At 41.5% G+C, this 26,087-nt stretch overlaps 1 protein-coding gene and 1 pseudogene across 2 annotated transcripts in view; both read right to left on the reverse strand.

Moving 5' to 3' along the window:
• TRABD2B (TraB domain containing 2B) overlaps window positions 1-26,087 on the reverse strand; it is a 447,226-nt gene that overhangs the window by 326,670 nt on the left and 94,469 nt on the right. The window lies entirely within an intron of this gene.
• On the reverse strand, window positions 17,484-18,196 carry LOC116839232 (diablo IAP-binding mitochondrial protein pseudogene; annotated as a pseudogene).

The following is a 26,087-nucleotide window of genomic DNA, read 5'->3' on the forward strand; positions in this document are numbered from 1 at the left end:
ACCTTCTGCCGCCTAGGGTGCCAAAAAAGCTGGCAGCGCTCCTGGTTTCCTCAATGGTCGCAATGAGACAGCAGCAAAGAAAGGCAGTCGTGTCAAATAGAAACTAGTTAAGCACAAAAAAAAATATATGCATGCTTTCACCAGAGCATATGGACGTAGGCATATGAGTCCCACATTATTCCACCATAGGAAGCAATCTCTGGGCAACAAAACCTTTTATTTTCCAAATGCATATCGTTAAGGTGTACTGCCTAAAAGACACTGAAAGGTGAGATGGTAGTGTGGTGTAATGGAGAGGGGCTAGGACTGGGAGTCAGGAGCATTGACATAGGAACATAAGGATTTTCAGACTCCCTCAGACCTGCCACTTTTATAGTCTAGTCTCCTCTCACCAACAGTGGTCAGTCCGAGATGCTTCAAAGGAAGCTGTAAGAACCCTGCAGGAACAGCTGTAAGATAATATAACCCCCACAGTAGATTTCATTCTGGTCTCCAATAGTTACACAGGCACAAAGTTTAATATCCCTTCTGAATGTTTGTTATCCTTAAAGATGACATCCATATAAAAGCCAACTCCTTTTTGAGTCTTGCTAAGTTCTTGGCCTCAATGACTCATCAAGGTATTTCATTTTGTCACTTTTGAATTTCCCACCATTTAAATTAATTGAATGTCCCCATGCTGTTGTGTTATGAGCCAGGGAAAACAGACAGTCCCGCTCTACCATTTCTATCCCATCCATTATTTACAGACTTCTATCACGTTCCCTCCTCTTCATCATCAAACATCCGTAGCACTCTGGTTTCTTTTTAAATGTATGGCATTCTCTTTCTTAAACAGTCAAGAGATTATTAATGACCACAATGGGAAAACACCTCAGATTTTCATCTCATCTGTGAGGCAGCACTTCCTAAGACCGCACTAAGTCATTGGCTCACTGCTGACTCAGGGAAAAGTACTGCTCATGAAATCCTCTGCAGCATTTCCTATAGCAACCTGGATTCTCCTAGATAGCCTCCCCACCACAGACTGGCCACACCTTGAGACAGAATGCACGAAGTTTCCAGGTGATCATGCACTCTGATCACTCTGATTCCCATCAGATCCCCACCCCAGAGAAAGCTGATTAGGCGGGTGGGCTGGGTGAGCTAACAAGCCAAGCTGACTGGCTCAAGATCAATAAAGAGGCATAGAATGGACATGCCAGTGAGCAGAGAGGAACAAGTTAGATGAGCCAGTTTCACAGAGGCCTGAGGGAAGGGAATCTTCTCCTCTGAAGTCCTGAGGAAAGGACTGAAAATACAGAGGATATTGTAAATAGTTCTGTCCCACTGGACTGTGAAAGTGTTGATGGAAGGAATGCAAATAAACAGCACAGTGGATATGTAGTTAGTAGTGTCTGAGCTGGTTTCTGTGGGGCTAGAAGGCAGGAGTGGACCGGGCTACATGCCTGAACTTGATTAGACTGCAAGATACGATGCAAATACAGGCCAAGGAGATATGGCTCCAGGCCAGCTAAGAGATGCTTTTGCTTAGAAAAACAGCCCAGCCACTAAAACGTGTAGCAGAGTCTGCGATACTGTAAGGATAGAACTAGCTAAGTGTCTATGCCTAACTGACATCAAAGTGATTTTTTTAAAGCTCATCAAGTGGCACTCGTATAACAATTCAGTACTAAGTAACAAAAACTAAAGGACACACCACCTTGCATACCATCCTTGGCCCACGGATACAGCACTGAACCGGGAGAAGAGACACCTGGGTTTTATTCCTAGCTCCACCGCTGACCTGTTGTGTGACCCCGGGAAAGTCATTCCACTTCTCCGTGACTCTGTTTCCTCTACTACTCCTGGTCTAGTAAAGCTCTTTAGAGCAAGAGCTATTTCTTGGTAGGTGTTTGTGCAACCCACGCACCTTCTGGTTGTGGTGTTCTGTCCCATCTAGTGGCACCAAGACCACTTAAAGAGAGAGAGAAGATGAGACTGCTCTACAGCCTTAGCTAACGGCCAGCTGGCTTTTTGGCTCATGCACTAAGTTCCAGAGGTCCCCAGTTCTATCCCACCCACCAACCACTGGGGTCTGTCCACATTACATTTGTACAGCACCTAGCACAATGGGGCCCTGATTTCTGTGGAGGTCCCCACGTGCTGCTGTGATATAAAACTCCTAATGGCTTCAGTGGGAGTCTTGCCTGTGTAGAGCCTGCAGCATCTGGTAAATACATAAGTTAGGTCCATGTTTCTAAGTGCCCCATTCTTGAATGGATGGATGTAAAGGGAAAACTACATCATTCATTTTAAAAAAAATATTATTGTGATTAGTCAAGGTGGAGTTTTTATGGCAAATCAATGGAAACTTATTTTCCCAATGACATCTAGTATGATCTTCATTTCCTAAGTAGTTCCAGTTTGAGTTTTAATACCCATGGTGATCTGCATGATCAACACTAAAGGCCTAATTCAAAGGCCAGTGAAATAAATGGAAAGATATCCATTGACTCCTCTGGGAGTCAGATGAGACTATACAGAACAACCTAATGCATGAATCCGCCTTTGTGGTTGATCCAAAGCCCAGTGAAGTCAACAAAAAGATTTCCATTGACTTCACTAGGCATTGGATCTCACACACTGTTAATATACCAAGAGCCTATTAGCATAATAATGTTTATACTGTGCATGTCTGGATTTGTTTGTTCCAGGCTCAAGATATATTGAAGAACAGAAATAAAATAACCACTTTGCCCTTTAAAAAATGTTTTAGAAGTTTAACAGACACAGTTGTTACCAAATAAAATGATACCAGATTTGTGGGATGAAATTTATTCTGGACTCAGTTACTTGAAATTACAAAATCTATTCCAAGGGTCTCTTTAATCATAAATATAAGTTCTTGAAAAAATAATCGAGGACGGGCAGTTTGGATTTCAATAACCATGGGAAGATGCTGAGAAACCAAGAATCTGAAGTAAGTTCCATTTTGTCATTGGGAAAATGCAAAGTTGTCAGTCTTATTCGTGTATTGATATAATGGTATCTTTTCTTTAGGATATATTTTTTTCTTTTCACCAAAGGATAATACATTGTGGTTCAATATGTTGTAAAACTGATTTTTTCCCCCCTTAAACCATGGATTCTTTTTGCTTTTTTTATACATAGAAAATAGTTCTTATTATGGAAAAGACAACAGCTGAAGCAATGAGTTATGGAAGTTATAGTTAGGTAGGCGGTGAGTGGATTGGCTAAAAATTGCGCTTATCCTATTTTATTTTTTACACTACCTCCCTACCCTAACTGACTGGTTTGTTTTATTCACCTGTTATGTGCTGTAAGTTATGGGAGCCCAGAAATATCTCTTAATGTGTGTTTTCACATCACTTAGTACAATGGAGCCTTGTCCAGTTGGCCTGTAGGTCCTACAAGAATATAAATGTTATTTAATAATAAAGTTATAGAAAAGATCCAATCTCTCTCATGTCTAATATGCCCTAATTATCTCTAACACCCACACACCCACACACCCACACACCTTTTAAAAAAAGTCTTCTTTGGCATTCATCAGGCTAATGAACCCAGCAAACTCATCAAGGTAATTTGTTAGGAGAATCTTGATCACCAGGAAACTTCTTCTGGAGTCTTTTCAAGTCTATTTAAAATTTAACTTCAAAAGCATGCTGTACACAAGAGGCTGTACGCAAGAGGCAGAGTCTAGTGGTTAGAAAAGGTGATGGAAATTGAGTTTCTAGGTTCTGATCCCAACTTTGTCAGCTAATTATTGGTCCTTTCTGTTCCTCACTTCACCCAGCTGTAGGATGGGTAAGATTGGACATGGCTGCCCAATCGTTTGGGGTATAAATAGCAGTACACACCAAAATACTGTGCTGTTAGTCACCCATAGAGATGCTGCAGGCACAAAGAAAAGGTTCCTAGTTGACATTCATATAGTCCTTTTCAAACAGGACTTATATTAATGCCAAGTAGAAACTCTTCAGTTCGCGCCCACAGCGTCCACATGGGGGAATTATAGTGGAGCACTTTCGTGCACACTGCTTTTCACATCTCTGTAGTCCAAACTTTTGGGCAGTATAGACATGGCCATACAATTGTTACTACCCCACAAACATGAATGTGGTAAAAATTAACTGGTCATATTGTTTGATTGAAAGCTCTCTCGATGGGCCTGCTTCAATGCCCAATGAAATCACTGGAAAGCCACCCATACTTCAGTGAGCTTTGGATAAGACTCTATATACATAGTCTATTGCAGTTGTTCTTGTTATTAATGATGATTATTATTGGTCTCTACGCATGTCATGTGTGCTATAACAACAAGAAAAGAGGAGAGCATTAACAAAATTAAATCTTAATTAAATCTTTGTCCAAGTAACATGTCCCAAATTTCTGGTCATCTGCAAAACAGCAGGTCCACATGCTCTCACTCTCATTAAAAGATTTTTTAGAGTGTAATTTGGATGACAGTCTATGAATTATTCGCTGTCTATTGCAGCAATAACATCTATTTTTTCTTTTCTTCCCCCTCAACCCTCCTCTGTTTGTTCTCCCTGTATTCCTGGGATTATTTAATAAGGACAGCAGAAGAGCCAGATGTTTCTGTTGTAAGGGCAAGCACAGTACCTGTGGGTCATGGGAGGTGAGTTATTAAATGTAAATTGCCTATTATTTAAAACTTTCCAGAGCTTGCATTTTTCATATCAAAATCCCACAGAGCCCTAAAAAGAAGTTAGTTTTCACCATAATAAAATTTCTAGCAATGTATTAACTTATCAAATACATTTCAGTAATAAAGCTCCTAATCCTGGCTGAGAGGAGACCCTTTTTTGCTAGCGATTTTGTTTTCCATGTAATTTCATAGCATCAGGATGTCCTGCCACAGTTTTGGAAAGAAAGCCAAGCATTCCAAGGGATATAGGTTTTTCGAAGCATGTCTTAGCCCTGTTGCTTGCCAGCTACAGAAAGAGCAACTTGATTCCCAACCATTAAAAAAAAATTAAATTAAATTAAATTAAATTTAAAAAAGAGCCACGCTTTCTCTCCCCATCTCCCTCTCCTTCAGACTGGAAGAACTTTGTCAGAACAGCACATTAATAGAATAGCAAAAACACATGCATCTTTGATATAGCAAAGACGAATCAACTGCAGCTTCACGACAGAGATTGCTAAATGGCTCGGACCTTCACCTGCATAGCTGGCCACCTAGCAGACACTATGAATATTATCTGACCAAAGCAGAGTAGAAAGTAAAACAGAGTCACTATTTATATTTTCACTGTGTGTGCCGCAAGGGGTGTATTTAGGGTGAAATTTCCCCAGAGGCAGAAGGCCTAAGGAAGGTTTTCCACATCACTGAAGCTTTGTATTGTTCTTCCATGGATCTCAGATACAGGGACCACATAAGAAGTCTTCATACCCTGGCACACCCTACAGGTGGTCCGTACCAGCCACAAAATACACTTTTGCAGAGGGGGAGCCATTGGAAGTGGGCGGGCGAAGGAAGCTACCGGATTTGGACTCATATGGATCCAGTAGCATTGGGTCAGTGAATGGGGTGTCCCACATAATCTGCCATATCTTTGAGCAAAATAGATTTCACACCCCCAGTTCTCACTGATTTCATGACCAGAACTCAGTTCTCCCATAAATCAGTAAGACATCACTAAGTGCCTACATAGACAATTAGAGTATGATCCAGCAGCCATTTAAGACAATAAAAAGACTTCCATTGACTCCAATGGACATTGGATCAGGCCTTTTTAGCACATATTTGAAGGGTGCAGGCATGAGGCTGAATGACGTCGGCTACCAAAGAAGTGCAACTGTAACACTTAAATGAACTGCCCAAGTGTTTTTGCTTTTGTGCAATGGGAAAATATACAGTGGACAAGATACAGGTGTGATTTACACCTGAGAAGCTCCATTGATTTCAGAGTGATGATGATTTACACCAGCTGAGGATTGGACCCACTGTGTGAAAAATAATATGCAAAAGAGTAGAGCTGTTCAATTATTACAGACACAAATGTATTCCAACCCCATATTGTTCACTACTGGTGAACATTCATGTGAAAGGGCTTTTGTTCTTACTATGTTTCAGAATGGCCGTTTTTCTTCCCAACACCTATCTGTTCCCAAAGTCACCCAGTTGAGGAGCAAAGTCAACATCATGTGATTTAGACCACCAGTCACAAATCAATATACAGGGGAAAGTCATCAATAACAGTTTATGAAGAAACCATAGGCTAGAATGAGTTTGCATAAGTTGGTCTGGGAACAGTTCCAAGGGCAAATATTCTTGTGCATTTGTGAATAGGAGAAAAAGTCTAAAGGTATTAAATAATTTTGTAATGAATAATACAACCAGATCAAGAAAACATTTAAATCTGTACTTTCATTAGGTAGTATAAGCATGGATATTTCATCATATACAGACATTTAGAAAGCAAACACTGAAAGCCACTGCATAATTTGCAATACAGCAGAAAGGAGTTGGTCCAAATAAAACACTTTCTTGTATCAGAAAGGGTATTTATTAAAAATTTGAATTTGGATAGATCCTATTTATAGATCATTTATATTAGTTACATATTTCCTACACATACACATGTAAAATATGATCAAATACAATAAAATAAAATATAACCTACCCCCAGTTCTATGGAGTAAATTTACAAATGAAGTCAAGTATCAGAGGGGTAGCCATGTTAGTCTGGATCTGTAAAAAGCGACAAAGAGTCCAGTGGCACCTTATAGACTAACAGGAGTAGTGGAGCATAAGCTTTTGTTGGTGAATGCCAACTTCATCAGACGCATGTGATGCAATACTTTACAAATGAAGTATTTCCTTTTTACAGGCACATCCTCAGATATTTGAGGATTTTGTTAAACTTAAGTCTAACGAGCATTTATTGACAAGACAAGCTTTGAAGAACAATTGCCTATCAGTAATCTTCAAAACATTTTGCAGTTAGGTGTCAAGGCACAAATAATTCTCTTTAGGACAGGGATGCTGGAACAATTTCTATAGTAGAGGTGCTGGGAGCCATTGAACTAAACTGTAAATCTTGTATATAATGGAATCCACTTCAAGACAGGGGGTGTGGCAGCACCCCTAATTCCAGCACCTATGCTTTAGGATTTACCATGATGATGGTGACCTGAACTAGATTTGAATAATGAAGGGGAAAAAAATGATGCTCTTGTTAAGAAGCCTCCCATTATCCCTTTAAGGAGCAAATTGAAATGAAACAAAATGCAGTAGCAAAACATTAACAGGTAAAGGAATTTGATTGGCTGAGGAGAAAGGCTGCCTATCTACATAAAAAAGTAGGCAGGACTTGGGCAGAAATAAAGAAGAGAATGGCAACAGAATGGTTGCGGGGCTCAATATGTAGGCAGTCAGCTTCAGGACAGAGAAACTCCGCAAGCAGCAAAGTTGGTCAAAATATTTCAGATCTCAACATCTGGAGGAAATTTTGAATTTTAAAATGTTGATGTTTCGATTTTGTGGGGAAAAAAGAAAATATTTTGGGTACAGAAACAGATTTTTTTTTACTAGCTCTAGTAGAAAGTAACAAAGTATTTGATGAAACTCTGCAAGGAAGGTAGAGGGACAACTTTGAACACTCAAGTCTACCAGTTTGTCAAGGAAGCGTTCCAAGTGATTCCTAACTTGCCACAGACTCTTAAGAGAAACTGAGTCCTGAGTCTCAGACAAAGCCTTAACCAGAAGACCATCCTTTCTCCCATTGACTTCCCTGGGATTACATGTGGAGTAAGGAACTACTCAAGGTGAACAAAGATGTCATAATCTTGTTCCTAAAATGGCAAGCTTTTTTTGAGGAGGGTCTGTCTTTTTGTTCTGTGTTTATAAAGGGCCTAGCACAACGGGGACATCATCCATAACTGGGGCTTCAAGATGCTACCATCATGCAAAGGAGAAATAATCAGAGTCAAATATTCAGTAATAATTCACACGTCTGCATGTAATTACCTTTTAGCCAGTTCGATAAGGCCACTAAATACGGAGTGAAATTATCACTGAAATGGCTGCCAGAATACTCCCCTGAAGGCAATTTTTACCAATGTCTTGTCCTTTATTCTCAAGAAAATATTCCTTAGCCCTCACCCCCTCTTGAAATCAATGGGCGTTCTTGCACTGACCTTACTGAAAGCTGGATCAGGTAAACTTGGCAGAGAAATTATTTTGAGCACAGAAAATATGTTTTGGAAGAATCCAGCTTGTTTTCTTAAAAGAAAAAACTGCCGTGCACGGGGCAGGAAATAGCACACTCATGGGTGGTTTCCTCCTCACCAGAGGTTTATACACTGCAGCTGAGACAACACAGTGCAAAGACCTAAGTTGGAGTTTCACAAAAAGGATTCCCACAGCATTGGGGCTGGGTTTGGATCCCAGTAAGGGATGGTCTTTTGAGGTATGTACATATTGAAGTTTTGATGCCATTCCTCACAGGGTGGAGTTATTTTTCCTAACAGGATGTATCGCCCACCTTCCATTCCAAACAGCGATCAGTCAGCTTTTCAGTAGGCAGTTTTCTATATTTTCATTTACCATGGTTCCCCTACAGAAAACAGGCCCAAAGACATTGATGGATAGCCCCAACCCTGAAGGCCATTTCAGTATAAGCTGTTGCTGCCTAATGGTACCACGGTTGCTTGTCCATGAAGTCAAACACAGATTCAAAGACTGATCCGTTCTGGAATTTGTGCCTGACATGGTGTCCATTAAATTACGCAAACATGCTAATTGGCAACATAAAATAAAGCAGCAGTCTCTTGCCCTTCCAATAATGTTTCCTTTGGGGTTCAGCAGGAGAATGCCGCTAATATGAATGTTTTGTTAACGTTAGTGACAGTGACTGTAAACTACACTGGAAAAATGTAATGGATATTTCAAAAGAAGCTCAGGTTTATAGTTTTTTACTCTCCAATAAGCCAGAAATATTTGAGGGAATAGAAACCTTTTGCGTGGTTTGTTCGTTGGCATTATGGAGTGTAGATGCAACTGTTTTACTAGTTATCTCTTGCAAAGGTTTGGCATGTGGCAATGTTGTTAGTGATTTGTATTACAACAGTGCCGTAGATCCCCACCCAGAGTGGGACACCATTGCTCTATAGACACTGTAGAAAGTCCTAGATAGAGACAGTGCCTGTCCTGAAGAATGTACAATTTAAATGCAGACAGTGGGAGAAAGGAAGCATTTCTATTAGCCCCACTTTACAAAACAGACACCCAGTGAGCGATTTGCCCACAGGGAGTCTGTAGCAGATCTGGGAATTGAACCTGGAGCTCTTGAGTCCCAGTCAAGGACCTCACCCAATGGATTATCCTTCCTGCTGTATTAATGCAGCCATGGTATACAGGACCATGCCCATGTGTATACGTTAGAACAGACCTTGTCCCTAAGGCCAACCGACACATCTTGCACTGTTATAGCCCTCATGCAGGGGATGATCCAAACTGGCCTGTGTGGCTTAGAAGAGATAGCAAAGGGTTTTTATGCACTGAAACAAGAACACCTAAGGCCACGCAGGTGTAGATTAACAGGATGTACATTTCCGCACAGTGGACAGACCCCCTGAGCCCATTCCCTGTCCTCACTCACTGGGCCTCTCATCACACAGCATAGGAAAACTCATTGACATGCCAGGATATCCTCAACCCTGGGCTCATTCCACCTACATACAATCCCTTGCAACCCACCTCAGCTAATCTCCCTGCCACAAAGAGCTTTCCTCACCTCGTCCAACCTGCCCTCCCTTCCCTCAACCAGATTCACCACTCAGCCTCTTTCTGACAACTCTCAGCTGTTCCATAGTAACAGAGTGGTCAAAGCCAAAAGGTCAGTTGTGCCTAACAATCAAACCTCCTTTCTCCCATAATCACAGCCCAATGCAACAGAATGGATGGATGAAAGGTCTTTCTTTCCTTTCCCTTTCCAGGACAGCAGAGTGTCCCCTTAGTGGTATGAGGGTGGTACTGCAATGGTGCATCAGCTGTCCAGTCTGAGAAGTATGAGAGTTGTTCATGAGTTGTGATAGGCATTCATTCACTCATCCATCCACACCATGTTTATATCATTCCTAGACTCACTGCTCTATCAGGGATGCAGGTGCATGCCTACTGCAGAAAAGGATCTGGGTATTATAGTGAATCACAAACTAAATATGAGTCAATACTGTAATACCATTGCAAAAAACCCAAACATCATTATGAGATCTATTAGCAGCAGGGGCGGCTCCAGGCCCCGGCACGCCAAGCGCTTGCTTGAGGTGGCATGTTGCAGGGGGCGCTCTGCCAGTTGCACAGCAGGCAGGCAGCCTTCGGCGGCATGCCTGCAGAGGGTCTGCTGGTCCTGTGGCTTCGGTGGAGCCGTGGGACCAGCGGACCCTCCGCTGGCACGCCTGCAGGAGGTCCACCGGAGCCACAGGACCGGAGACTGGCAGAGCGCCCCCCGCTGCATGCCGCCATGCTTGGGGCGGCAAAATGTCTAGAACTGCCCCTGATTAGCAGGAGTGTTGTAAGCAAGACACGAGAAGTAATTCTTCCACTCTACTCAGTGCCAATAAGTCCTCAACTGGAGTACAGAGTCCAGTTCTGGGCACTACAGTTTGGGAAAGAAGTGGACAAATTGGAGAAAGTTCAGAGAAGATCCACAAAAATAATTAAAGGTCTAGAAAACGTGGCCTACGAGGAAAGATTGAAAACATTTGGTTTGTTCAGTCTGGAGAAGAAAAAACTGAGATGAGACATGATAACAGTCTTCAAGTATGCAAAAGGTTGTTATAAAATAAAAAAGAGGGTAATAAATTGTTTTCCTTATCCGCTGCGGACAGGACAAGATGTAATGGGCTTAAACTGCAGCAAGGAAGATTTAGGTTAACCAGTAGGAAAAGCTTCCAAACTATAAGGTGGTTAAGCACTGGAACAAATTACCTAGCTAGGCTGTGGCATCTCCCTCACTGGAAGATTTTAAGAACAAAGTAGAGAAACACCTCTCAGGGATGGTCTAGATAATACTTAGTCCTGCCTCAGCAGAGAGGACTGGACTAGATGATGTATTGAGGTCCCTTCCATTCTTACGTTTCTATGATTCTAAGGCTATGTGATCCTGGGGCAACCAGACTGATGTTATGGCATAGCTTGTGATCTGCATAGCTAGTTATTCAGATGGCTAGAAATCCCCACAACTGCATCTATGCCTGGCTACAAATTCCACATTCCCATATACACCTCTCTTGCCAATAATATCTGCCTTTGCTCCTCTTCCCCTTTAAAACCGGTTGGGTTTGACCAGTTAGCTTTGGTTGAACTTTTGATAATTTAGTTATTTCTCGTGTGTGTGTGTGTGTGTGTGTGTGTGCGTGTGTGAGTGAGAGAGAGAGAGAACACAGAAATGAAGTGATGTAAAAGACAGGAAATTCTTTTGCTTTGTGTCCTTGTTCAGCTGGATGTGCAAAATGGGTGAGAAGGAACTTACTCACAGTGGTTTTGAGACTATTGGGAAAAGAGCAAACTTCTTCCTGACCCTGACAGCTGGGAGTAGAAGCCAGGACTACAGTTGGACAAATAACAGGTGTTTCCGGCCACTGGCCATTTTGAAAAAAGTAAAAAAAAATGATTCAAGGTTAAAAAAAAAATTTTGTTTTCACAAAACTGAAATGTTTAATTTTAATTTTGATCATTTTTAAATGTTTTCAATTTTACTAAAGTCAAATTAAAGACAATTTTGGAATGAAATGTCATTTCAAACCAAAATATTGAAATGTTTCATTTTGAACATTTTGAAACAAAACTTTTTTTTTGTTTGATTTGCTTTAGCCTTTTTCCCAAAATGAACAATTCATGAAATTGACCCAAATTTGCGAAACATTTTGGTGTTGCCAAATCTCCATTTTCCCCAGAAAAATGTTTCAGATGAATTTTTTCCCAGGTCTCCCCAACTAAAAATCCCCTGCTCTGTCTGGCTTTACTCTAACTTCCATTACACTTCTTTCCACAAAGTGGTCTGATGAGAGGAAAGCTCAAGTGGTCTCCAGTTAAGGCTCAATGAATTATGTTCATTCCCAGCACAAATTTTTGGCTGATAAATAACAGCTTCATGCACCAGTAGCATACAGCACTTAGCCTGTTTAATCAAAGGCACTCTCATGCATCAGTTGGCTTTGGGAAATCATGTTTATTCACTGGAGTAGTCTTGAACCATTATGCACATTTATCAGCAAACCACATTCATTTTACGTCACCAGTGCAATCACCCAGGCCTTTAGAGTCAAGCAAGTGGGAAAAGGGAGATTCTGAAAAATAAGTGCCTCATCTAGAATGAATACAATGAATACAGGGATAGCCCCAGTGACTTTTAAAAGGATTTGTAGGGAAGGAAATGGAGCAGCAGGAGAAACAGAATGAGCATTTTCTAAAGTTGCTGTTATTATTATTATTATTAATTCGTATTTTAGTAATGCCTAAATACCCTGACAAAGATCAAGGCCCCATTGTGCTCAGTGTTGTAAGAAAAGGTGAGCTTACAGTCTAAATATACAAAAGAAAGAAAGGAAGTATTATTATCCTCAATTTACAGGTGGGATTTGAGACAAAGAGGAATTAAGTGACATGGCCAAGGTCACACAGGGAGTTTGTGGCAAAGCCATGAACTGAACCCGGAGCTTGTGAGTTCTAGACTAGGGCCCTAAATAAAAGACTATCCTTCACATTCCTGCATATCCATTCTGACTCCAGGCTTTGGGCTTGCTATACATGTACATTTTCAAAAGCGTCCATACATTTTGAGGTCCAAATTGAGACATTTTAGGTTTAAAATGCTCGCCGAAGTCAGAGGAAGCTGTTGGTGTCGAGCACTGCTGAAAATTGGCCCGAAATATCAAGTTGAGGAATCAAATATTGAGATACATTTAAATTAGAAAATACTTTGGAAAATATTGGTTGGGACTTTGATGAGCTTTAGGGCTGGTCTACACTTAAATATTAGATCTACCTAGCAATGTTGCTCAGGATTTTGAAAAATGTTCCTTGAGTCCATAGTTAGGTCAACCTAGCCCCCAGTATAGATGCAGCTAGGTCCACAAAAGAATTATCCCATCAGCCCAGCTACTGCCTCTCAGATTACCTACATCATGGAAAAATCCCATTTCACTGATGTAGGAAAAGTTTACATATGCTGTTCTGTAATGGCTGTAGTGTAATCATCCCCTTAGTTTACCTGGTGTAAAACAGGCATGAAAATACCTACCTATCTCCAAGGAGTGCTGCAAGATCTACTTTAATCTCATATATTAATGTACATATTAATGTATTAATACATACACCTCTACCGTGATATAACGCGGTCCTCGGGAGCCTTATAGGTGAGACCACGTTATATTGAGTTTGGTCCGGTACAGCGTACTGGCAAGAGCCGGTATGCTGTGCCAGACTGGACTGGCTTTCCTGGCAGTGATTTAAAGGGCTCAGTGCTCCTGCCATTGCGGGGAGTCCCAGGCCCTTTCAATCACCGCTGGAGCTCAGGCAGCGGGGCTTGGGCGGGGATTTAAAGGGCCCATGGCTCCACATGAATTTGGATATAATGCAGTAAAGCAGTGGGGCTCAGGTGGTGCTTTAAAGGGCTTGGGACTCCCTGCTGCTTTACTGCATTATATCCAAATTCATGTTATATCGGGTCGCGTTCTATGGGGGTAGAGGTGTATATTAAAGCATGCTGGGAATCTTTCATGAAAAGGAGGTAAACACACATCTAAACCCAATATACCATCACAAAGATACAAAAGTTCTGAAGCTGCAAATTTGTGTTTTGAAACAGCAAACTTCTGGTGACCACACACCAAAACTAAGTAATGCATGTCAGAAATGAGACATTTTGGATCAGATTGCACTATGCATTTACATTGAAAGGAGGAAAATTCTTGGTTACTAAATGTGTTTCCACCAGGTGTTTTGATAGATCTGTTTCACTGAACAAAACCTGTCTGGAACATACTTGTCGGTGGAAGTCTGAATATTAAACGCACCTTCCGCAGAAGGATGAATCAAGGCTAGAGGGTATCTAAAATTAAATAAAAACCTAAATTTAAGCATGGACTCATAAGACTCTAGAGTATTTTATATTCCGGATATGAATGAAGTCTCATGTTTCCAGTATATTGTGTGTTTTTGTTTCCCAAACTGAAACCTTTGGTTGAACATCCTGTAAAAATATGCTTATTTTATGCACTTTATGTGCTGATTGTTAAAAATAGAGGCCCAATATCCATGTCAATTTTTGTACACACACTTGCGCACTAATGTTTATGCATTTATTTGCCTAAAATATGTGTGCAAATTGGATATTCATGCATGCTAATAGCTAGCTAGGCATTCGACTAGCCATTTTCATTCACCATTATAGCAATCACACACACAAAACTAAATGACCATGAATGTGCATTGAAATGTGTGTGCAGGTATAGCTCTGCTTTCCAAAACTCGGGTCCGTTGCGCCTGAGTTTTAAAAAGGGTACCAGGGTGATAGGCTCATAAGACATACCTAGACAGATCAGTACGTGTTTAACATTAGAAGTAGGCTGGGCAGGAAACAGTTTTCCCATTCCGTGGGAATTTTCAGGATATTTTCCTGTCCTGAATCAGGCCAAAGATTTGAAATCTTGCCGTTTTCGCAAACTGAAATGCAAATAAATAAATAAATAAATAAAAATCAGATTGGGTCGATCAAAGCATATTGTTTCCAATAATTTTGAAATGTTTCATTTGAAGCTCAACCTTTTGTATTTTTTTACAGTTTTTTTTTCATCTTAAATTAACAAAGTTTTAACCAAAAGTTTGTTCTGAACCAAAAAGCTGAACTCTTTTGTTTTGAAATTTTCATAATAGCTTATTTTGACAATTTCAAAACTTCTTTTTCCTTTTTCAAAAATCTTTTGAAACTGGAAATTCATTGAAACCGATCCTTTCCAGCAAACAGTTTCAATGACAGCACACTGACATTTTCTGATGAAAAAGCATTTCATCAAACAATTCCTGACCAGCTCTAATTAAAAGCAGAGGTAGACGTGAACGAAAAGCGTATGTGCAACCAAAACTACAGTTGCCCATATGAGGCTCATGTTTCTACTTGACATCCATCTTCTAACCCCTGGTATCCCAGACATGTGTACCCCCCCCCCATCAATTTTTCATTCAATTACTGGAAGTAGGAAGAGCCAATACACCCTGACCTTTGAGGTAGTGGCACCAACTGGAGGGAGCTTGAGGGTGGGGACCAAAGTTTGTGCTCTTACTCAAAATTCCATAGGCTGTGGAGCCGAGGGGCCCATGGCCAGACTATTTTTAAGCAGTGGTCCCATACCAAACCAGTATGGCTGCTGCCAGAACAGTGAGGAACATCGCTCCAGCTAGTCACAACCCCACTGACATTTGACTCGGTTGCTTCTCTATACAAACAGATGGGTGGCCAGGACAAATTTCAGTCAGAGATTTTGTCACAGGGCTGCAATGCCACTCAAATTTGCCCAACCACTCTTCTGTTTAGATGGAGGAGAAGCTGAGACAAATAGTGTTACCAGCTGAAATGGAGGGAGTCTATTTCTGTATACCAGTGTGCAGGAAACTCCTTTGAGAACTGGACTCTTGGAGGCACCAGATCATGCACCGTGTGAGTATGAAAGAGGGGAGATTTGGAGTCCCTTCAGGAGAAGGAGGGGAGCAGACACCAGAACATGGTCCCTGCCAGTGGGGGAGGGGGCAAGGAGCTGAATTTGCCTCCCTCCTCTCCCCCCTTTGCCCAAGAAATGTCTCCATTGGCACCACTGCTTTGTGGTAGTAGCAGAGTTCTAGACCTGGATCCAGATTTTACTGCTCAAGCCCAGATCTGTTTATAAATATTTCTGATGGAGGCAGAGAACTTGCCGCAGAACTCCTCCTCCTCCTCCAACAGCGAAGCTCCAGGACAATAAAATGTATTTCTATCCATCAATACTTGTGTGTAGCATTTTGCAAAGCTATTGCAGGGGCAACCATTTATGAAAATCCGGGTATGCTGAACCAGGAGAGAGAACACTTCCATTCCGCAACTGCATAGAGGAGGGACAGCAATGGGATAGTAAAATATTGAGAGAGAGATGTCCCTCCCATGCTTCCCCAAATCATTTGTACCTATGTTATTACAATTCACTCAGTATTTTGACTGATCGCGTCTCACAAAACATGTAGCACTAGGAACCCAGAGGGAAAAGCAAAAATATAGATCACTGCATTTTTCCAGGATGGAAATTCTTCATTCAGCTGAAACCATTCTCTGGAAAGCTGTCAGTTTCCTAACATAATAGTTCTTGTTAGCTTAGAATATGCTTCTCCCCCTTCCCACACCACCCCCACCCACTGGCATAATGGACGGCACGGTCTTGTTGGAAGCTTCAACAATTTCTAGTTAACAGGCAAGTCTAGATTCTTCCTAAGCTGACAAACTTCAAGGAGACTTACCGCAGCCTTGGCAATGGCAGTATCTATTTTCTAATTTTTCTAACCACCAGACATCTTCTCTCAATGTTGTAGCTGAAGCTTTTTTGGCTAAGTGTGGACCAGGAGGGCTTTACAAGAAATTGAAATAGAGCAAACCTTGCAACCATCCGACACAGGGTGGGCTCTGGTTTCTACTCTGATCCCAAACATTGGTTCAGATCTACAATGTTCAGCATAGCTGGGCAGTTTCTAATCATACAGCCCATCCTCCCTTCCACCCCCTTCATCTCACTCAGCTACCTCCTCTCACCCTGCCACTTAGCTCTGGCTACTGGAGATACAGTCTGTCCAAATGACACTTTCCCCTTTACCCCATGGGACACCTTGCGCTGTACATATTTGGGTCCTGTGGCCTATCATTACCAGCACCCTCAATCCATTTAAGGCCTTCATGGGGGCAGAAAGCATGTCGGGCAGCAGGCCAGGGAAACCCTCCCCCACCCCCCAAACCCTAGATCTACTGGGTATTTTTCTCATAATCTCTAATGAAGCTCCTCATGAACCATTAGAAATTCCCTAAACATGTGCTAAGGTATTATAGTTACATTGGCCTTGGATAAGTAAGTATCTACCTAAACAATCAGTATGGCACTCTAGGGATTATGGGATGTTATATGTTGTTGGCACAGTACAGCCAAAGACTGAGCTGATGAGTGTAGAACGGAAGGGAGGGAATCACGCTTTTCTGCTCCCACATCAAACATAGGCTTTCAGCTGGTGACTCACCCACCCTAAAGCCATAAGACAAGATTTGTCACATGCACCAAGTTGTAAGCAGTGCAACCTAGGGATTGGAGCAGGAGTCTGACCTAGTGGTCAAAGCAAAAATTGAAGGATGAAGCCAGAGTTGTGGTCAGAAGACAAGCCAGTGAGTGGAGCTCGAAGTTCAGAGTTGGAGCAGGAGTTCAGAGGCAGACAAGGATTAGGGCTGGATACTGCCTGGCTGTGATGATTCCTCAACTTTTGTATTAGTGAGCTCTTCTGTCTGAGCTTCTGCTAACATGGTCTCTGCTTTCCGTGATAGCTGTCATGCCTCTTGTACCTGTGTTTTCACCAGCTGCATACAATTGCGAGCTGTCACTGAAGCTTGATGTGCACCTGATTGATATGCAGCTTCTGCTGTCATCTCTGAAAGACGTAAAGAAGTCATCCAACTGGATTCTAATTTCAGGAATTCTTGCTGCTTTGGAGTCATCACAACTCTTGCTCCTATGATCACCTGCCATACTGCATCCACTTCTTTGGAATTCATTTTCCCAAGAAGATCTGTATATTGCCGGTAGAAACACACAAGTGTTTGACGCACTTCTGTATACTCAATTAATACATACATTTTTTGAGAGAGAAGAGAACAAGTACTGTCTATTACCAGCGAAACTGCCTTTCTAATCAAGACTTTATGACTGAGAGAAGTGGGCTCATGTTTTCCAATCATTCCATTCTCTTCTACTGTAACGGCTTCTCTGAAGGGCCCACATTTCAGGAAGTAGTTCACTGAAACAGTTTTTCCTGTACAATAAGGACTGCACACAAGTCTACTCCAAAACCCACTCCTGCCATTTTATTCCATGGGCCACTCAGTCCTGAGAAACAGCATCTGCTAGCATTAGCTAGAACAGGAAAACCTTGTCTGAGGAGGGCACACCAGCCCCGGAGGCATCAGCCACACATGTACAGCAGACCAAGCTATCTCTTGGGACCAGTACTGGAGTGAAGCAGGCAAGGAGAAGGAGCAAGGCCTGGACAAGATACAGGTCCGAGGCAGCTGCCCCTGTGGAATGCATTGTCCATCCACTGTGTTGCTGTGGCTCCAGGGCTTAAATGGTGGTCCATTGGCTCTTCAGACCAATCAGGGAAGACAGTCACTAAGTGTGGGTCTATTGGGCCCAGCCCAGGTCATTGGGTTGCTAGGCAACCATGCTCAGAGGCAGCTGAGTTGCTGACAATATTAGCCAATAGCACAGTCTGATAACCCTGGGGCACGAAACCTCCAGACACCAAAGGGGGATGAGAATAGAAACCAAGCAATCACTCCCAAGCCCTTGGAAACAATAAAGGTTGCCTGGACTCTGTGCAAGCAGGTTGGTTGGTTGGGAGTGGTGGGGGAAGGATATGTGAGTGCCCTAGGCTGGAAAGTGGATACTAGGTTCTCCCTGAATATTAAAATTTACAGGATACAGCCCTGCCAGCAGAGCTAGAACAGCCGGTCCAGCACCTGCCCCGCAAACATACCTTGATTGTGCATCTGTATTGCAAAAACAATTTGGCACAATGGTTAGCCCTTTGCTTCAGCACTACAGCTGGACAGAAAGTGGTTTTCCAATCCTTCGAGTGTTCGAGATTTTTAGTTTTTTCCTGTCCCAAACTGGAACAAACATTTGAAATCTCCCAAATTGTCATGAACCAATAATTAACACACACACACACACACACACAAATCAGACCCAGTTAATCAGAACGTTTTGTTTTGATCATTTTGAAAATATTTCCTTTTGATTTTGACATTTCTTCTAACCTTTGTTGTTGCGGTTCGTAGGAATAAACAAAATTTCAAACTGAAAAGGGTGTTTTGAACCAGAAAACAAACCTTTTCATTTTGAAAATGTCGAACATTTTGACAATTTGTAACAATTGTTGTCCATTTTTCTTTTCAAATCAGGTGATGCATCCAAGCAGATACTTTCCCACAAACAGTTTGTGTTTCAGTTTATCAGTATTTTCTAAAGTAAAAAAATGTGTAGTTGAAAAAGTCCAGAGCAGCTCTGTCCAGCACAATAAGAAATCAGAGTTCTTGAGGCAATAATAAGAATGTGTATGTTGTACTTTTCATCCACAAAATATTATAGTGCTCCTGTGAGATAGGCAAAGGGTTTTTTTAATTCATTTTACAGATGGGTTAGTGGAGACTCACATAGATTGATCTGAGACTTATTCAGTAGCAGAGCCAAGACTAAAAAGCAAAAGTTGCCTGCTCTAACTACTTAGATGCACTCCTTCGCAAGACACTATTAAGCTGCAGTTTAAGATCACTGAATTAGGATTGCTCTAATGCATTTCAAACATTTAATAACAAATATTGTCATTAATTACACCTGCTATCCCATAGCAAGGCATGTAAGCCAAAACTAAAATGCAGAATGAAGAGGACAATCTACTTGCCACTTACTGGGAAGTGCAGCTGGATTTCCTATGAGACAGTGCTATATACTTTACTGTGGAGTGAATGCTCTCTAGTGGTTAGAGCAGGGGATTGGGAAATTGGGATTCCTGGGTTTTGCTACCTGACTCTTACACTGACAGTGGACAAGTCATTTGTTCCCTCAGTGCCTCAGTTTCTCTATAGATGAATGGGTACAATAATACCTATTTTACATGGAAGCAGGATTAGTTTAAGCTTTTTATTTAATTAATTTATTTATTTATTGCTTCGGCAGTCGTACACTTGGAGGGTTTTTTTGTTTTTGTTTTGCTCGGGTGGCAAAAAACCTAGATCCAGCCCTGTACAAAGAATTTAGAAGAAAGGTCCTACATGTCAAGGCAATGCATTATTGCTGAATTTAATTTTGTGAATGTGAAAGAACAGTTGATGGAAAAAGGAGAAAACATTGGAATACATTTTCCAGATCATCTCTCTCTTTATTTTAGCCCCCAGACTCTGCTCCTCAAGTTGATTGCTGCTTATCTTTACCTAGGGTACCCCAGATTTTTATATGATTAAAATTTCTTTGACAATCACTGAGGATTTACAAAGTGAAATGTTTCAGTTTTCCTTATATTATGTCTTGGCATCAAAGAATCTGCACTCGGGTCCTAAGTACTGGATAAAGATGATTTCTAAAGGGAGACAAATGAATCAAGACCCTGACACCCATCCTTTTTTCATATACATCTGGTTATTATTGAACTGAGGCTTTCATGTTTTAATGATAAATTGTCTTTTCCCGCTGTAACAATGTCCCCAGACGGCCTGTCTAGGCTGAAATGTCTTCTAAGAGCATCTGCTTTTGATCTATGGGGGTTTTAAATCTTTGGATCTAATCTCCACCCTGACTGACTTGAAAGTCGATTTCCACAAAAGTAGAGTGTTAAAACTTGTAGAAACCCCTTAGAATGGATCATTTGAAATTATTTAAGAGACTATGTTGACAATTATATTCAATATGTCTTTATGATCATTTTTCTGCTAATATATATAATATAGTCTTATATTTTACATCTGTCTCCAATATTAGAAAGAAAGAGAGAGTGAGAGAGAAAGAGAGAGAGATTTCTTGCAACAAATGCTACAGTGGTATTTCAGTGTAATCTGCATATGTTGTGGCTTAATACTCTAATAAAGGAGGCCTGGAACCTTTCCAGAGCACAATATTTATGCCCTGTGTATCAATTAAGATAATTGCCAATTAAATGATATTTCAATTAAAGTAAAGTGACTTATAAAAGATTTCTGCTTGCTATTAACTTGTTTATGTCGCAAATTGGAAGTGAATTATATGGGATTTTCTTTAGATGCTCAATGAGGTTCACATCCAGTATATAACCAACACCACCACCTTGGGCTCACTAGTACATTACTAAAGCCTGGTTTACCTGGGCGGGGGGGGGGGGGTTGTCAATCTAAGTTATGCAACTTCAGCTACGTGAATAATGTAGCTGAAGTCAATGTACTTAGATCAACTTACCGTGGTGTCTTCACTGCAGTAAGTTGAAGGCTGATGCTCTCCTGTCGACTCCGCCTGCACCTCTCGCCCTAGTGGAGTACCGGAGTCGATGGGAGAACGCTCAACAGTCGATTTATTGCGTCCAGACTAGACACGATAAATCGACTTCTGCCGGATCGATCGCTGCCCGTCAATCCAGCACGTAATGTAGACATGCCCTAAGATGCAGCTTAGTGGGGTTTCTAATGACTGAGAAGATATACTGAACTCAGTCAAGAGGAATCGTTCACTTGGCTATTAGTAGAACAATATGTGGAACAGATAGGCCAGACTCTGCTCGCAGCATAAATGGAAATAGAAGTTGGCCAATATGTGTGAGGGATTTCTGTGGCTAAAAAGGAAAACCATATTGGTCAAATGAAAGAGAACCTGGAAATCCTGCAACATATGATGGAAATCTTCAATGTGCTATTTTGTCTGCTAAACACACTGCAATGCACTGCTACATTTTATGTACCGTATTAATGTCAGTGATAGAGAGATCTTGAAGGGTTCGAAGTTTAGATTTTGGTTGGATAAGAATTAAAGGTAGGATAAAGCAGGGCACTTTGAGCAGAACATCTCTTTCCCACAAACAGTGGTGGTTTGAATATAATGGAACCCAGACTGAAACCATCCCTCTTGGGGTTTGAAAACCCAAGGCCCAACACTAATTTTTCTGAAACAGATTCTCTCAGAAGATCTCCAGTGCTCCCAGCTTCTAATTGGACCACAGACACCAGGGATCAGCCCATTCCACGATATTTCAGCACTGCTGCTCTTATCCATGTCCAAACCCAGAAGCGGAGGTCAGAGATGAGGGGGAAGTAAAAACTCATTGATGAAAACAAAAATTAATCAAATATTCAGAATTGTCAAAAATGGCTTTGGGTTTGGGTCCAAATATGAGGAAACATTAAGAGAGGTGGAATTATTTTCTCTATTCATCCCTCATTAACAAAGTGCTTCAAAACACTGCGAGCCAATACATACTGATGGCTTTTTGAACCTCATAATGAAAACATATTCTATTTTTTTTTTAGATTATAATAAAACTTGGCAGGTAAAATAAATGAGTGGGCTAGACATTTACAAGAAACCCTAATATGATAGGAGCCTCACTGGTGTTAGGAAACATGTGGTTTAGGGAGATTAGTTTATCACATATTTTCCATCTCTCTTGCAAGTTCATTGTCAAATGATAGGATCCAGTCTGGAAACTGATGTTAATTAACTTCTAATTAAAATGTGTTTTGCTAAGTAGGTTATTTGCAGAACATTTTAGAAAAAGAAAGAAAATGGTCAAAAAGGGTTCTCTCTTTTATTGTTTTCAGGTGATGTGGATTTCTGAGTTTATAAGGGAGTTCCCAGCTTTGATATTACGGCTGAATTCAGAACCCTCTCTTCCAATTGTACAAAGTGCCCCTGCCAGAGCTTGCTGCGGGCTGCCAAGTGGTTTGTACCAGGACTAGTCCAGTAAGAGGCACTGAACAAAGCTCATCCATGTGAAGAAATTCAAGCTGTCCCTGAAAATGCCCCCAAAAAGCCCTATTTCCTGACTAAGCAAAAAGCTAATTTGGGGATGGGGTTGTCCTGTTTTCATCTCACATATTTTCCCTGAAAATGTTTGCAGGGGGCCAAACTAACAGTTTCATACTGCTCTGCTAACGCAAGTGCAGTGCCTCCGTCCTGCAGCGGGACAAGGACATTCTTCTTCATATAATCTGAGAGCAACGACCCGAAGCTACTCCTAGCAGAAACCCAGACCGTTTATAGGAAATTAATTCAACTATTTTGCAGCTTTCACCGACCCAGGAGTGAGCCCCAGTGGTGCCTTGCAACCAGGTACACCATTTCTGAAGCATCTGTGTCCCCATGGGGACATTCTGTTATATTACATCACAGCAGAAGCCACAGTGGATGAAGTCCATCCCCATATTATACAAGCCACATAAATAGACAGACTAATGGGGATAAGAGGGGAAGGAGGAAGACTCCTCCTAGCACTGAGGATGAGGCACTCTCCTCCCTAAACAAAACCATGGCGATCAGGGAGGAAGGGCCCCTGGAGAACTGCTTTTGGTGTGGTGGGAGAGGGGATCAGAGCCTTCCTCATTCTACCAGGTATGTTTATATCATGCTTTGAAGCAATCCCTGCCATACAGTCAGACTGCAGCCATCTTTCATGCCCACAGCCTTATTTGGAATAATTCTCCCAGTCAGAGTGGAGAACAAGCAATTGGACCAAGCTTAGGGCATGGTGAGTGGTGTGCCAGGCGCATTTGCACTGGCTTGTCCTCCTCCAAGAAGCTCTACAGGTCAACACACAGTAAGCATCCACAGCCTTCTGCATCTGGCCCAGCAGGGATATTTTCTGTTGGAATGGGTCAAAGTCAATGTGCAAACATTTAATCCATCGAAGTGAGCCAGCGAGCCAGACAGCTATCCCTGATGACATTTATCCCTTTACACTCCAGTATCCCTGTGTAGATTCCCTGACTCTTCTGCTGAGTGCAGTTACACATTGAGCTGCTAATGCACACTGGTTTCTCCTTAAGCTTGAAAGCACAAGAGGTTAAACAGATTTTGATATAAGAGCCTGCAAGGAACACTCTATTTAAAAAGACTATGCATCACTGGCTGCAACTGAAAGGATGATGATTGGTAGGAGGAGATGAAAGGTGGTTCAGACATGGGTATGATGACAACAGTAAAGGGAAATTAAATACACTGCAGGGAAATGGAAGTCATAATCATCTTGGGTTTGCAGCTTATGAACAGTGAAAGGCTTATGTGATGAAACAGCAGGTAGAAGTGCCCTGAGACTTAAGTTTTAGGGCCCCAAGGGTTTCAATCTGACATTCAAGCCTTTTAAAGTTTTATGAGGGCATCCAGGAACTCCTCCTGCTCAGCCCCCTCTGCCATGCGCTGTGCATTTTGATTTACATGCCCTACTAAATGTACAATAAATTCCAGGAAATCATACAGAAACTGTGGTAAGGTCATAATTAAAAAACATTAGTGCCGTTTTAAATCTCTGTTAATGCCCAATCTAAATGCAAAGGAGCAAGAACATCAGCTGGTGTAAATCGGCATAGCTCGACTGAAGTCAATAGTGCTTGGCTAATTTACATCATCTGGCAGAGTGTGATATTCCCATTTAAAACAGACACACTGTGTCATGCATGGGGGCAGACATTTAAATTCAGCTGAAGCTTGCTAATTCACACATTGCTAATCCACAAACCTGAGCATCTCCTCTCGCAAAATATGGCTTTGTGATTTTTCTCCACTTCCCTGCAAATATTCAAGAGCAGACAGTCGTAGCAAGGTCTCTCATTGCTAAGTCAAATCCTAAAGTCCATTCCCGGGCAAAATCCCTATTGATACATCTGCAAAGACTCTCCTGTTAGATGCTGCCTGAAGAGAGCTATTTGGAGTGCATAACAGCTCCTCTACTGAAGCAACAGATCCTATACTTACGTACCAATCGATGGCCTTATGTTAACTATCTACCTATTTACTAATGCTGCTTTTATTAGCTAGACTTCTTGTAACATCTTTCAGTCTTTAGTAGTTCTTTACAAACAATGACTAAAAAGTGTCTTCCCTCCCGTCCCCCACTTACAACATAAGAATGGCCACACTGGGTCCAATGGTCCATCTATCCCAGTATCCTGTCTTCTGACAATGGCCAATGTCAGGTGTTTCAGAGGGAATGAACTTTCCCTTATTGTATTGCTCAGAAAATAGGATATGTTGACATTTTCAAAAGTGGTCACTGCCTTTGAGTTGATGTGGTCAACTTGAGAAATTTAACGTGTCTCAAACTGGGTACCCAAAGTCAGTAGCCGATTTTGAAAATGATGGTCCTAGGCTTTAAAAAAATAATAAAAATGGCATGCCATGATCCTGTTCATCAAGAAAAAAATTGAGGAGATTTTCTAATGCACAAAGGGCAGGTAGGTGCCAATTCCCATTGAATGTGGTGACATTTGTATATCTAGGGAAGTTGACACCGATCTGTAACTGAATCCTGACCAGCATGGTCCTCCAGCAGTTGTGATAAGGATCAGAAAATCTGCATTTGGGAGAACAAGAAAGAAATATTTTTTAGGGGGGTGGAAATTTTTTTAAAAATGGGGTTATTTGAAATCATCAAAGAGCTGGATGAGAAGGCAGAGGATAAGTGCAGTGGTCAAAGGTGTATGATAAATTACCCCATGTCTCTAAAATTGATCTCAGAGTTCCGCCACTGATTACATGGGTATCACCTAACTTTACCTCTTCATGCTGAAATTTCCCATGGAGTGTGTTAGCATGGTCAACCTTAAAGCTAGCATTTCCCAACTTTTGAGTGCTTGACATTGCACCCTTAACATTCTTTTAATGCAGAGTTTTCTTTTTGTTTTGTTCAGTATGTTATAACATACAGCATAGTCAGTGCTGTACAAAACAAATTGCAGACGAGGGTTCTGCTCACAGTTTAAAAGCCCAGTTCTTGCTCATATGGATAGTCATCCTTTAGATGAGTAAATCCCACTACTTGCAATAGCCTTTGTGGTTGCTAAATCTCCCCTCCGCCATGAACAGTTCTGCAGCATGCATGGGATTAGCAGTTCCTTTGCAGATACATGACATCTTGTCATCAATCAATCCATCAGGGATATCCCTGCTAGCTCTCCTGCCTCTTCAGTTCAACACTCCCATGAAAGATCAGATTTCCCCTTAGCAATACGTTCATTAACATAGAATCATAGAATCGAAGGACTGGAAGGGACTTTGAGAGGTCATCTAGTCCAGTCCCCTGTGCTGAATCAGGAGTA

The sequence above is a fragment of the Chelonoidis abingdonii genome, chromosome 7 (genome assembly GCF_003597395.2).
Source record: "Chelonoidis abingdonii isolate Lonesome George chromosome 7, CheloAbing_2.0, whole genome shotgun sequence".
Taxonomy (NCBI): Eukaryota; Metazoa; Chordata; order Testudines; family Testudinidae; genus Chelonoidis; species Chelonoidis abingdonii.